Genomic DNA, 15,977 nt, shown 5'->3' on the forward strand with positions numbered 1-15,977 from the left:
AGTGCAGTGAACAGTCACTAATTAGCAACCAATGAAGCATAGTGAATTATTTATATGTAGTGTTTCCGAGCTGTAATGGTTTATTCTTTGGTTCACCTGTTGTCAAATTTAATTTTGATTACTGACATAGATACTTGTCCACTAATCTATTCCAGATGTCACAACACCTTATGATTTAGCAGTAGTTTCTGCAGTTTAAAGCACTTGGAGGTAGTATGCATATATATATATATTAATATAGTGAAATGCAATGTTAATGAAGTCATAGGGCTAGATCCAGATTTAATTATACTTAAGAGAAGACCCATTGAAATAGCAGCCAAAATCCTAATTATATTCACAGACGTTTCATGTTACATGTCGCAGCTAATGGTTGCTGACTGATGAGGTGCCATGGTGGGTCTTAATCACATGGCTGGTAATGCATCTAATTTCATTACAGAAATATGGCTTAGCATCTCATCAATTAGCTATAGAAATTACACAAACCCTATGCAAACACAAATAGGATTTTGGCATCCGATCATCCTATTCCAACTAGACATAGATTAGTCTAGACTAACTAATTTCAATAGCCCTACTCTAACGGTAATTAACTGGATCTAAACCACACCATGCAGAACAGTGGTGAAACACCATACAACTCATTATGAGGGGATGGGTATTTAATGAGAGTCCTGTATTTGGAATCACAAGCAGATAACAGTGCTACAATGTAGGGTTACTCAAGACCCTAACAGTGTAAGCTAATACCTTAGGGAAAAAGTGTTCATGCTTATGGTCTGTTTTTTATAACCCTAATTTTAGAGCTGAAAAGGATAAAAACACATGAACTAAGTAACACACCGTCCTCTCCATGAGGTGCGGAGCTGCTGAGGCAGGGCTGCTTTGCCCACCCAGTCTGAAGAGGTGAGGCAGCAACATGGGCAAGCAGGCTGGGAACAGAAGCCTTAAAAAGGCTGCCCAGCCCTGTGTTGCCCTCTTTGTTGTTCTCCGTCAGCCCACCTGCCTACCTTGTACAGTAAGAAGGAGAGTAGCTGGTCGCTTCGGGGCTGGATGGGAGTTTTGACTTGAAGCTGAAATGGCCCTGGGTGCACGTGGTTTTTCGCCCATCCCATTCTTACTAGTGAGGGCAGTAGTGGTAAGTTAATAAGAAGTTGGCAATTAAATAGGTCACAATGACGGGCAGTGCAAAAGGAACAAGTTCAAGTGAGTTCAAAAGGGGGTAAACGGGGTGATAAGCACCCCTCCTCTCAGGATAGCATTAGCAGAAGTTAGCTGAGGGGAGGGGAAGCAGGGTATTCAAGTTATACTATACCCGAGGGTGTACTGTATGGTAGGACAGCACATTTGAGGAATAGGAATTCACTAAAAAGAGGTTGGAGCAGAATGTCTTGATAGACTTTGGGCACAGACCAGAATTACACTACAGCAGACCCCCCCTTGTGAAAGGGGAATTAAAGTTAAGAAGTTAATAAAATTGTGGCCCAGTTACCCCATGTTATTGTGTCCCATGTCTTTATTCCAGACTGGGTAGGAAAAATTTTCTGGTCTGAATTATACTCAAGCTATGCCAAATAAAGTTTAAGAATTTGTGATTGTATCTAAATTAAAAAAGGAAAAAAAAATATTTTCCCCCCTCTCATGCTTATAAACCTGAGGTAACATAGGGCCCAGCAATTTTTAATTCAGCCTTTGTGAGCTATGTCAACCAGTTCTGTTTTGGTCACACTTGAGCCCATTAAAACTATCGCTTTGTCTTTGGGTAACATGTTTCAGACTACAGGACCATAAATTCCACACACACAAACCAGAACTTCCTCTAAATTATGCAGGTTCAGGGGGTATTTTTCTATTTAGCTCAGTGAAAAGATTTGAGATTAGGTGGGTTTCACTTACATGGAGACTTCCAGGATATAAGCAAGCAACTTTTACAGAATTATTTTAGAAATCTTATGAAAGAAAGCCCTGTAGCTTTACTTAATGAGGACCTTTTACAGTGAAAGCAGGAAGACAGGTGATTGAATAAATACAGTGGATGCCAAGTTTTAGAACATCTTTCACACAATGACTACAATGGCCAGACCTACATGTATATACTCAGAGTTGGCTTAGAAGCTGCCTTGGCTCTAACCCTAACTTGGACGCAATCTGCAAATTTAATCTGAAATCCATGTGAAAACATATACTTGTTTTTTTGCGGCAACTTCTCCTGTATACAGTTCTGTAAAAGCCACATTTTTCTCATGTACACATTTTCTTCCTACAACATAACACGTTTTTTGTGCATTTCCCCATAATATACATTCCTTCAGTATATGATTTTAAAAATTATTTTAACTGGCAGACTTGCTCTCAATTTGCAGAAGAGTTGAGATTTAAGAACAAAACTCTCCTGCGGAAACTTGTTAGGTATGATGCAAAATGGAGATTCTCCATTTCCAGAGAAAAAAGCAGTTTGCAAAAGAATGAGGAAACCTTCATATTATATTTTATATTTTTATGTTCCTTGTGTAAACTCCCTAGAGTACTGGCTTTCATTAAGTTGGGTGGTATGTATGTATGTATGTATGTATGTATGTATGTATGTATGTATGTATGTATGTATGTATGTATGTATGTATGTATGTATGTATGTATGTATGTATGTACGTACGTACGTACGTACGTACAAGCAAACAAACAAACAAACAAACAAACAAACAAATATCTAGAATACATCCATTCTTTCTCCCTCTTGTAAAATGAAAACTTGTCAAAGCATAATTTAAAAAAATCTACTCTATTCCAATATGCACAAGAATTTTGTCACAATGAAACACCTGTAGCAGTTGAATCTGTTTTAATTCCGGGACTAGACAAGGTGAATGTTCTTCTCTGACAATCCAACTCCATGTTGCGTTGATTACATTTGCTTCCGTTCAATGTAACAATCACAAAGAGAAAATCTCTGTGAGCATCGTTATGCTGGATTTAACCACTGTGCAAGCAGTGGCATGAAACAATGTAATGTATATATACATTGCATTGTACAGTTGGCTGCATGATGTAAAACTGCAGAGGAATCCTTCCTTGTGCTTACTCTAGAAATTCATTTCCATTAGTGAAACTATCCTTGATCTGGTGCAATGACCATGTTAGTTTAGGTCACAGTGAACAGCCCTCTATCGTTACTGTTTAATTGAAAGGAAATATGTGTGATCCCAGCCTGGAATGAGACTCCCACACCTGGAGAGGACCACCTATTCCTTCCTGCCTCAGCTGCTTCTGTACCAAACTCCCCCCAATGTCTCCAAAGTTGTTAAAAAAGGTGGAGGGGGCAATTATCAATGTGGATTGTTCTTCTTTTTCTTTTTTCTTTCCTTTCATTTTCACTTCTCAGTGTAAAAACAATATTTTAAACATAGGATGAGACTGAACATAATGAAAATTGTCTTTTCTTTATCAAGTTTTAGTTTGTTTGGCATCATGCAGTCCATAACTGACACAAGTGGAGGACCAGGACAACATCATTAGAATCAGAAAGGAGAAAGAGTTATTATTAGCATACTGATGGCACCAAATGCCAAAATTCTGGACAGCCTTTCCCACTGGTTTTCTTGTAGATGTTAAATACCATGGGGACAGAACTGAATGTTAGGAGATCCCACAAGCCAATGACCAGGGTGTCAAACAGAATTTCCCCAGCACCAAATTCTGAGCTTGACCCTTTGGGAATGATTGCAACCACTGTAAAACAGTACCCCCAAGACCCATCCCAGAAAGATGCTGCAGCAGTAGACCATGGTCAAAGACACTGAAACCCACAAAACCATATTTGGCCCATAACCAGACCTGAAGCCAGACTGAAATGGATCTAGGTTAGAGATGGGTATGAATCAGAAAAACAGTGATTTGTTTTGATTTGTGATTCATCAAGTTGACAAATCACAAATCATGAATTTACAATTTTTTTCTGATGAAGGAATGCATTGATTTGTCAATTTCTTTTTGCACTTAAAATCCTATAAAACAGCCCCCCCCCAGGCACCTAGAGACACCAAAATTTCAGAGAGGCTTCTCTCAACTCCCTTCTATAAGCCCTGCAAGTTTGGTAAAGGTTGGGTTTCAGACATCCAAGTTATATATCTACATAGAGGGGCCCCCAGGAAAGTTTCCCCAGGCACCTAGAGAAACCAAAGTCACATAAAAGCTTTTCCTCACTCTTCTCAACAGTCTCTCCAGGTTTGGTGAAGATTGGGTTTCAGGAAAAGCCTCTCTGTAATTTTGATGTCTCTAGCTGCCTGAGGAGAACTTTCCTTGGGGGGCCCTCTTTGTGTGTCTGTAACTAATACGTCCAAAGCCTGATCTTCACCAAACTTGGAGGAATACGAATCAATGAATTATTGATTAAAAAAATGCAATTCATCTTTAATTGATTCCCATCTCTTATCTAGATAATCATCTTCCTCCAGGAACCCTTGGGACAGAGAAACCATCACACTCTTGTGTAACTTGTGCAAAAATGGGTTGTTAGAGATGGGCAGATAGTAATCTGATATAGTGGGATCAAAGGTGGATGTTTTGTTTTTGTTTTTATTTTTAAATAAAGATCTTCCTATGATCTCCTATGAGCATGCTGCTACCTCATCTTACTGCAAGGAGGGATTTGTCACTTCCCTTACTCACTGAACCAATTCCACCCTTAGTTAGATACTTCTGTAAGCCTGGAAAGGAAATGGTCCAATATACATGTGGTGGCTTTCACCACTCTAAAGACTGTCTACACCCTGAGAAAGCACAGACTAAAACATCCATTCTCAGAGGAGAAACAGGAGCCAAAGTTACATTCACAGGGCCTTCAATAACTGCAGCTTCTAAGTAGATTTGAGCAATTTCTTTTGCAAAGTGTCATGCAAAATCCTACAGGGAGCAGTTGAGTGGTCAGCATACCTTTCCTGTGGGTATATGATCCATAGTCCCTTAGCCACCCAAAACAACTCTGCTAGATGGTTCGGTGGAGATGTGATGGTGGCAAAGAGGAATAATTTCTTCATTGTCACCACTGCCATGGAACAGGCTTTCCAATGAGCTCTACATTTCACCTTCATCACTCTAGTCTCTATCCCACTTGCTTCATTACCTCCAGCTCCCTAGCAAATCATGGAGCTTATTTTTCCTCACACCACGGGAGGGGAAACCTAGAAGTGATTGTATCCCTCACTCTGGCCACCTCCTCATTCAACAGATCAGGCAAGGCTCTGGCAGAATCACCTGTTAAGGAAGCAAGAAACTCCCAAAGAGCCATCAGGAAACATTTGGATCCATTAGCCTTCTAGGGTGGACCACTTACATCTGCCCCCACACTTGCAAAGGCTCAGAGTTAAATCAATCTAAACCCCACTAGGTAGTGATCTGTTTATGAGAATGAAACTATAGTAGGTGCTTCTACATCCAGACCATTGCCCAATACAGATAACCAAGTGCAGACTGTACCCTGCAACAAGAACGGGCCAAATACAACTTGGAACCGTCTCATGGTGAACATAAGCTCTGAGCATCTCCTGCTCTGGAGAACAGTGACCAAGACACTTTGAGGACATTGGCATCTTGAGGACACAGAGTGAAAAATCCTTTCAAAAGAAACTTATATTTTCATTATTTTAGAGTTTTTCTTGGAAAAGATATAGCTAGTTCTAATTCACTCTATTTTTTTAAGGGCTCTTCAGTGAGATCAATTCTGCCCACCCACACACACTCTACAAGATATTTCTTCTCATTTAAAGCATTCATGCTGAAGTTCATGAGGTGAGAGGCTTATGCTCATGTGTCCATATCCTCAACTTGCTGGAAATTGGCAGATTGCCTAGCATAAAAATCAGAAGTCCCACAGTAGTCCTGAATCAGATATAGTTAGCTGTGTCAAAATAAATATGGAAAATGACAGGAGAGTTTTTTCAAGTTTAACATGGGAGGAGAGTTGCTGCAGAATTGGATACTGTAGTGTTCACCCCTTGTTATGCAAAATAAGTCATGTATGATTCATGTCTATGCAAAAGTGGTGGAGAGGCACAGCCCAGAGAGAGGTTAAAAGGTGGAGCCTGCGAGCAGGAAAGTCAAGAGTCAGTCAGAATGAGTTGGAGTGAGTCAGTAGTAGAGGGGCTACTACTTCAGTCAAGAGTGAGTTAGTCAGAGTCAGAAGCAGAGGCAGAAGAGATTGAGTTAGAGACTGGTTAAGATAAATAGATAGAGAAGCTGGTAATTAATTATATGGCATGAAGAAAATATGTATAGAGAGACCTGTGAATGATTTGCTTCTGTACAATGAACAACTGAAGAACATCTGTGATTATTATTAACTTTGCTACACTTCAAGAAATAAGTTTTGTTTGCATTCACATGTAGAGTCTGATCAAATGTATTTAATATTGTGGATAGAGGTAATCCACTGGTGGCAGTGAGGGAAACAAAGACTGGAACCTTTGTGAGGGCACAAAAAGTAGGTGCTTCATAGAGATGAACGTCACAGATACCAGGGAGAGTTTGATTGTTTGTTTGTTTATAATATTTTAAAGCCATCTTTCTCCTTAAAAAGGAACCAAGGAGGCTTACAACAATTAAAATACGGTATTTAAGTTAGTAACAATGAGTATGCTATATTAGAAGAATCAATGATGATGATCATGATGAATTCAGTTTGTATACCGCCCATCTGACCTATGGTGATTCACAATACAATAAAAAATAAATATATTATAACAAAGTGATCCAATTAAACCAACTTAAATTAAGTAACAAAAATATAAACAATAAAAAATTAACAAAAAAAGTTTAAAAATAGACGAAACAGACAACAATAAATTTAAAAGTCTGATAATCTCACAAGATCTTAAGTTGTCTGATTCTGTTCAACCTACCAGAATGAAAAAAAAATCAAGACGTTTCTTAAAAGACATCAAGGAGGGAGCCAGATGAATTTCTGGAAGTAGTTCATTCCATAGTCAGGGTGCAACTCCCCAAAAGGACCAGTTCCTTGTTTGTTCCCTCCAGGCCTCTCCCAGGGCCAGTGTTCTTAGTCAACCCACCTGTAAAGAGCAAGTCGAACTTTACAGTTCTAGATGGGAGTAGGCATTCTGCCATGTACTGAGGTCCCAAACTGCTCAGGGTTTTATAGGTCAGAACTATCACCTTGAAGCTGATATTGAAGCAGACACATAACCAATGCAAAGAGGCCAAGGTTGGGGAAGTGTGATGGTACTTATTTTTTTGATCTCACCAATCTTCCTGCCATATTCTGGACCTCTTGATGCTTCTGTATCATTCTGAAGGGAAGCCCACATAGAGCATCTTGCACAATTAATTCTTCAGATTAGCAGAGCTGGGAGCAGCATGGCGAGGGACCCAGTATCATGACAGGGACATAACTGAGCCATCTGCCTCAGGTGGAAATAGGCAGACTGGAGCACAGATGCTATGTGAGACTCCACAGACAGTCCAGGATCCAGAAGGATACCCAGACTCTGAACCGTCATCCTTAGGGGAGAGAGTTGCTCCCCAAAAAGTAAGAGAGGTCCCCAATCCACAGACAGCAGCCCCCCATGTTTTTTGGGTGGTTGGTTGGGTGGGTGGGTTTTCTGTTTGTTTGTTTTTGTTGTTGTTTTGCTAGAACAGTGGTTCTCAACCTTGGGTAACCCAGGTGTTTCTGATTAGCAACTCCCAGAAACCCTGACCAGCACAGCTAGTGGTGAAGGCATCTGAGAATTACAGTCCAAGAAACTCTCTCTTGTCTGCGTTCAATTTCAGCCTGTTAGCCCCCATTCATCCCACGATTGCCTCCAGGCAGTGCTCAAGGGATAGGATGGCACTGATGGCAGAAGGGTGGAAAGAGGTATAGAGTTGGGTGTCATCCTGATACTGGTGACACAAAGCTCAAAATCTCTGGATGAACTTTCCCAGTGGTCTCATGTACTGTAGATATTAAACAGTAGAGGGGAGATGATTGATCCCTGGAGATTTAGAACCCAGGAGGAAGACAGCACCTCACCAAACTGCACTTTCTGGGGACAGTCCTCAAGGAAGGACCAGAGCCAGGACAAAGCCAAGCTTTTGATCCCCAGCCTCAAGAGCCTCCCCAGAAGGTTGATGGTATTGAAGGCCACTGAGAAATTAAGGAGGACCAATAGGGATGTGCTGACCTTATTGGCCTCCCTCAAAATGTCATCTTGCAGGGCAACCAATGCCGTCTCAATGCCATGATGTGGCCTACAACCAGACTGAAAGGAATTGAGGGCATTGGTTTCATCTAAGAGTGCCTGAAGTTGATCAGTCGCCACTCTCTCCACTAGCTTACGATACCAAAAAGTATAAACACCAAAATACATTAAATGTAGTAAGGTACAACAATCTATTTCAATAACCTCATTTGGCAGCCATTCACTCAAAATGGCTTCTTACCTGAAGAAAAAGGTCTTTGCCTGCTTGTGGAAGGACAGTAAAGTTGGGGCCAGTCTAGCCTCCTGTGAGAGAGAATTCCAAAGTCTAGGAACAGCAACAGAAAAGGCTCTCTGCTGTTTCCCCACCAAACACACCCATGAAGGTGGCATGACCAAGAAGAAGGCCTCTCCTTGTGGTGTTCACCCTTATTATGTTAAATAAGTCATGCATTATTCATGTTTTATGCTGATGTGTTTGAGAGGTGAGGCTACTAGAGATGTTAAAAGGTAGAGCCAGCAAGGAGTTTAGTTTACAGTCTGCATCTGAGTTTGAAGGGGGAGAGTTGAGTGTGTGTGTGTGTGTGTGTGTGTGTGTGTGTGTGTGTGTGTGTGTGTGTGAGAGAGAGAGAGAGAGAGAGAGAGAGAGAGAGAGAGAGAGAGGGAGGGAGGGAGGGAGGGAGGGAGGGGGAGAGGGAGGGAGGGAGGGAGATAGTTGGGAGATCTGAGGTGTGATTAGTCTGAGGAGTGAATAGTAACCTGTAAGATAATATAGAAGATAGTTATTGATGCTTGATGAACCTGAAGAAGATTCTTATGAATTATTATAGAAACATCTGTAATCAATAAACCTGTTTTATTCAAAAGACAGCGATGAATGGACCTTTGTGTTTCCTAAGCAAAGTACGTTGATAAAGAAATCAACTGGTGGCAGCATGTGAAAAGTTTTTTTTTCCCTTCATGAGCTCTCTGTTTGGGGGAGACAAACAGGGGCCAGAAAGGGGCAAATGTCACACTCCTGATGATCTTAATACTTCAGCAAGTTCATAGTGAGAGATGTGGCCCTTGAGATAGCTATATATGTGTGTGTATGTGTCTATGTAGCTATATATACAGTATACCACAGAAGTGAGTACAGGTTGTCACATTTCATAAATATTTTAGTATATCTTTTCATGTGACAATACTGAAGAAATGACACTTGGCTACAATGTAAAGCAGTGAGTATGCAGCTTGTACAGTATAACAGTGTAATTGTGCTGTCCCCTCAAATTATGCAACACACAGCCATTAATGTCTAAACCACTAGCAAAAAAGTGAATACACCTCTAAGTGATAATGTCCAAAATGGGCACAAAGTGTCAATATTTTGTGTGGCCACCATTATTTTCCAGCACTGCCTTAACCCTCTTGGGTATAGAGTTCACCACAGCTTCACAGGTTGCCATTGGAGTCCTCTTCCACTCCTCCATAATGATATCACAGAGCTGGTGGATGACATCACAGAGCTTGTGCACCTCCACCTTCTATTTCAAGAGGCCCCACAGATGCTCAATAGGGTTTAGGTCTGGAGACATGCTTAGCCATTCCATTACCTTTACCCTCAGCTTCTTTAGCAAGGCAGTGATCGTTCTGGAGGTGTGTTTGGGGTTGTTATCATTTTGGAATACTTCCCTGTGGCCCAGTTTCTGAAGGCATGGGATCATGCTCTGCTTTAGTATGTCACAGTACATGTTGGCATTCATGGTTCCCTCAATGAACTGTAGCTCCCCAGTGCCGACAGCACTCATGCAGCTCCAGACCATGACACTCCCACCAACATGCTTGACTGTAGGCATGACACACTCCTCACCTGGTTGCCACCACACACGCTTGACACCATCTGAACCAAAGAAGTTTATCTTGGTCTCATCGGACCACAGGACATGGTTCCAGAAATCCATGTCCTTATTCTGCTTGTTGCCAGAGGTTTAGACATTAATGGTTATGTGTTGCATTATTTTGAGGGGACAGCACATTTACACTGTTATACAAGCTGTACACTCTCTCTCTCTCTCTCTCTCTCTCTCTTTCTCTCTCTCTCTCTCTCACACACACACACATACAGAGAGAGAGAGAGACAGACAGACAGACAGACACACAGACACACACATAGAGGGTGTATCTCTCTCTATATAGAGAGAGCTACATAGACACACACATACATAACCAGATATTTGATGGAAATTTCTCCCAAAGTGTCAGGAAGCCATTTGGATCTGTCAGCATCCTGGGACTAATAATATTAATTGTTACCCCAGCAGAGACTTTGAGTTCTAGTGATTTGTCCAGGGCAATGGAATTACAGGGAGTTCCTCCACACAGAAAGATGATCAGCATCCTTTGCAGTATAAAAAAGCAGGTCAAGGTTGTGCCCTGCAGCATGAGAGGAGCTACCTGTAACTTGGAATAGACCCATGGCCATTGTGGAGAACATCAGCTACTCCTGATAAAGCGGTCTCAACAAGAATACAGGAGCTTCCCAGCACAAGAAGTAAAGGGACTCCAATGTGTCCCCTGAGATCAGCTTGACTAGCTCAAGCAGGAAGATGGCTTATATTCCAGGTGGCCACCTTCAGATATGTCCACTCAAACCCAATACACCCAATACACTGGCTTGTGGAGAAAGGGATGGCATCACAGTAGATCATTGTAACTCCATCTCCGTGCCCTGAGCTTTGCTTGTTGCTGTACACAGAACTTGGGTGGGCAGAGATTAGAGAGATAACCCCTACTCCAGCTTTCTCTGTCCAGGTCTCTGTAATTTTGGCCAGGTCAGGACCCACTCTGGATGTTTATTGTTTTGCCATTAAGTGACCTGGAATTTAAAAAGGGACATTTTCTACTTGGAGGCCTGATACCAGGACTATTCAGGCAATTTTTTTGTGGACTCAGTTTTGGGGCAACCAACACCCTATTGCCTTCTTGGTATCTCCCTCTGTATTATTTGTATGGCCACTCCCTGTTTCCTTTCATCAGCATGAAAGGAAATTCATTATCTGTACCTTACACTAAACAGGTCTTCAAATAAGCAGAAAGAAGGAGGCAAAGAAGCAGCAATAATTGCTAGGTTAAGATAAGCCTTGATAGGGAATAGGGACGGTTATCATACTGAACAGTTATTGGAAAGTTAATTGCAGGTATGGGGGGAGCACAATAAATTCTGAGTTTTTGAGGAGCAGGAAGTCAGCACATTCAAACTCCAAAAGCTTTGCTTATGGGGTAGCTTTTCTTGTCGGCAGAGTTTGTGAAGAAATTGAGTGTGGTTTTATATAAAATAAAAATTAACTTCCTTTATGCAGTAGATAAAATGGTTCAGTCAGGAACCTACAGAGCAGATTGGCTTCAAGTCCCCCTCATTAGACCACCTCTTATAAATTCCACTGGAATTTATTGTCTCAATCATTCACTCGGAAACTCTGGTAATAAGACAGAATAAAAATGTTTATGTTTACTTACTGTTCTTCGTAGATAAAAACAAGTATATTTTCTAAAAAAAATGTTACATCACTGAGCTTAACTCATTAACTAAATTCATAACTAACTGACTGACTGGTTACACAGCAGACAGAATATATCACTGTCTTCAGACTTCGTTGCTAACACTTACAGATGCAACTAAACCCTGACTGGGAAAAGGCAGGAAAAGAATACGAAGTAGAGAGGGATCAATTGGCTGCTACTTTGATTGACATTCAACTCCACTGCAGAAAAGTCCCTCCCAGCCAAAAACTTCATAAAGACACCATATATGGGTTGCAATATATCCAACAGTTTTATGATCATTGTTGGCTGTTTCAGTATTTGTTGATCATCTCTTTATTATCCTCCCATGTAAATCAGAGGTCAGCACAAAGATATGCGCAGACACGCTTATCTCTGGCAAAGTGTTGCTTGAAATGAGGAGGAACCATAAACATACTCTCATGGAGCTCAGGTATTCCAGCTCCTAGGTTCTCTCTCACAACAGTCTTCCCTCAATAGGTTGCTATTGACCAAAAAAAATATCACATTTTGGCCAATAATAATAAACCATTAAGTTGATTTCAACTTAGGTCTACCATTTTTTTTCACACTAAGTGGTCAGAATTGGTTTACCTGTCCCACCTTCTGCTGGCATGTTGAAAACATACAAGTTGCTCAAGGCTAAATATTAGTAAGAAATGTAATCTCAGCAACCACGCATTCCCCAAATGACCTCCACATGCAAATGCTCCAACCCCAACATCTTTTCAATACATCAGACAAGAAAATTGGGACCATTACAAAAGAAGTCCAAACCAGAAAGGGAATCAGTTGATTTTAGAACCATCTGGGGCATATTCTCACCCTTTAATATCGACAAGTTATATCACGGTAGTGAAGAGCGAGAATCTGTTCTAATATTTCAGAAGGCACTCTGTTTTGTCCAGATGTATCTCGAAATGGGTAGCACAACAGGAAATCATCTGACATTTGACAGCATGTCAAAACTGCTTAGAAAATGGCTATCTATTAGGGTGCAGTTATACATCCCACTTATACCTTACTAATTTTGGAGCAGACCTTGCAGAATCCTTCACCTGGGTTATTCTGGCAGTTGTACTCCAAAAAGCAATTTTCCAAGCTCTGATCATAGTACTTAAACGTGAAAGTTTACGGAAACATAAATTCAAGGGTAGAATTATTTTGAACACAAAGTCAGCCATCATTTTAGAGTCATTTATTCCTGTTCCTCATTTCATTCTCTTTTCTTTGTATAACCTTTCTTTCTTGTGCTAAAAGTATGTTAAGAGAGAAAACATTTTTGTGCTTTGCATGAATATGCATGAAATTGTTTTATCCTCTTTCCTGCTCTCTGAAAAATGAATGTAGTGTTCACAATAACATGCTCAAAAGATGTGAAAAAGAAGATGCACTACTCAGGTTGTTTCAGTGTCCTTGAACTTTCTTAAATCCTTATTGCAATCTCATTAGGACAAAGGGTACTATTTTATTGCAGAGCTATTGCTGCCTGTGACACATCCCTGTTTTCAAATGGTCTCCATAATCTGGCAAAGAAAACAGAACATATATGGTTTCCTTTGACTAGATAGTTGTTCATTTTCCTGGTAATCAGTAGGGATGTTTACCTGTTCAGAAAATTTAGCTGTATTTACTTTGGGACATGCAAGGGATTTAGAATTTTCCTGCAAGAAAAAAAAAACACAGCAATAAAAATCTGAAATTAGGACTGGATTATGCCTACTTGATTTGGAATTAAACTAGGGTCCTGAGACACAAAGAATGTCAGGGAAGCAACTTCTGGATTTCACACTTAATTCAGGAAATGAGACTTTCAGCTTCCAAATGGTCTCTCTAATTTTATACATCACCAACGGTTACCTGGAGGAAATGATAGTGGATTAATTCTGTTGCACTTCAAATGCTGTATTTAACCTCTACATTTTAAATAAATTTCTTCACTTGATAAAGCGCTCTTATATAGACATATTTATTTGATTAGAAGCAGCTGAAAGGCCATATGGCTGAAACATCAGCTCTGAAACTGAATAATTGGTCCATGGATAGCAATAACATGCAAGCTATCTTGAAATATCTAGCATAATCGCAACATTTAAAACTCTTTGTCATGTGATAATTTCCCCAGAGACCTTCCCAGGATTCTGACTTATTAGTACATATCATTGGTCAAATTATTCTTGTTGACATTTCTTCCTTCAGAAAGCTTCTCATTAAAAGTGAAGGCACAGCAGAGGGGAAATGCCCAAAACATTTTGTCTCCCATTTGATGTGGCTATTCTGTGCAGAACTCATCCCTTGGCACATTTAAAATGCCTTGCTTATGTGTGAATCTGTTTCTTTTTAATGAGGCACAAAAACTTGGTACAAACTGCCCTCATGCTGATTGGTTTTCATAATGTTTCTGAGGTAAAGTCTGCAGTCAAAAGGGATCGATTTGTATATCTTCCCCAAAAGCTTTGAAAATCTGCCCCAGCACAACCACATAATTTCACTGTACAAGGCTGCCAGGAAAGTATTCTAGAGCAGTGTGTAAAAGACAAGATTTTTATGTGCTATAATGCTCCTAAAATTTTTAAATGAGATAATTGGTGTTACTCATCTGAGTGCCATGTAATCCCCTCTCCCCCCCCCCAGTTCTAGGAGGAAAAAAACCCACAATGATTCTTTCCCAAACTTTGTGAGGCCTTTTCCAGCAAGATACTGGTGTTCTGTGGATAAATTCTGTTGAATTCAGGAAGCAAGTCTTGCTTGTTTCTTCCTTGAGTGACAGGGAAGGACAAAATGATTTTGTTCACCTTTGTAAAAGGGTAATATTTTTCCTGTAAATCAAGGAGAAGTATATAATAATTAGCTAATAATCATGTGCTATCATGTCAGCTGCAAGCTATGGCAACCCTTTCCAGGTCTTTCTAGATATAAACTGCTCTGAAGTGGTCTACCAGTCCTTTCATCTCATGGCGCCCTGGGATCATGCAGCTTGTCCAAGGATGAACAACTGGCTTTTCTCCCAGTAGGCATAACAGAGACCTAAACTCCTGACTCCTGCCTCTGCAGTTAGGTGCTAATATAGCAATGTGTTAATATAAATAAAAGAAGCTGTATGGGGTGAAAAACACACTGGAACCTGCATTGCTCCATGAATTTAGTAGTCAGTAGTCTCCGAGAGTTTGCTTTTTCTTGTTTTAACAACCAACCAGTCATTCTGTGCACTCTCTCTCTCTCTCTCTGAATCCGTGTTTAGCGTCTCAAAAGAAAAGGGCTCTAATTTTATACAGAGACAATTTGTATTAATTAAGAATACTTTGGTGAGAAAAAATAGCATTTGTTTTCCTGCTTTTGCCTCAGGGAGAGGAATCTTGCAGGCCTGAAAAGTTCATTGTATTTCATTTTTTCCCCATATGTCTGAAAAACTGGACTTGATCCATGAGAGTTCATGTTAAAATATAATAATCTCTAATGTGCCACATGTTTTTGTCCTTGTTTTGTTTCTTTGGCTTTTGCCTGATATGACTGCACAGATTAATATGGCTACCTCTTCTAAAACCTCCTTGTTGAGGTGTTTGCAAATCCAGACAGGCTAAATCAAAGAAAGTGAAGAATTTAGCAGGTGTTCTTTGCACCTCCAGTGATTCAAGGCTCTGGCATGAGCTATGTGGAATATGCAGATGGTACCCACCTTGAGCACTGTTTTTAGTGAAAAGTACAAATGAACTAAATAAATAAATAAACATTTTACCCCTGATATGACTATATAAAAACATCTGCCCCCTCCTTTCACATTTTTGCTGGAGGAGGCAATTATTATTCTCCAATTGAGTTCCAAGGTATCATTTTATCTTCATAGTTTGCCCATCAGCAAGACTCAAAGGAAGCGTCCCAAAATCCAAGAACATGTCTTTGGGGTTTTGGCAGTTCCCATAGAAGGAAAACTGATCTGTTAATAACCTCAGAGGTAGTCCAGAAAGCTTCCTTAACAGAACTGAGGGATAGGTCAGTGGTTAAGGTCTCTGGCTGAGGAGCCAGAGGTTGGGAGTTCAATTCCCAGCTGTGCTTCCTTGAGAGGAACTGGACTTGATGATCCACAGGGTCCCTTCCAGCCTTGCAGTTCTATGAAGCTGGGACATCTATAAGATAAATAAATGCCCACTGTCATACATCCTCATAGAGAGCCTTAATGTACCTTTGCAAAGACTAGTCCTTTGAGAATAATTAGTAGCAGCTTTTTATTACAACATGGTTTACCTT

The sequence above is a fragment of the Pogona vitticeps genome, chromosome 3 (assembly GCF_051106095.1).
Source record: "Pogona vitticeps strain Pit_001003342236 chromosome 3, PviZW2.1, whole genome shotgun sequence".
NCBI classification, from domain to species: Eukaryota; Metazoa; Chordata; class Lepidosauria; order Squamata; family Agamidae; genus Pogona; species Pogona vitticeps.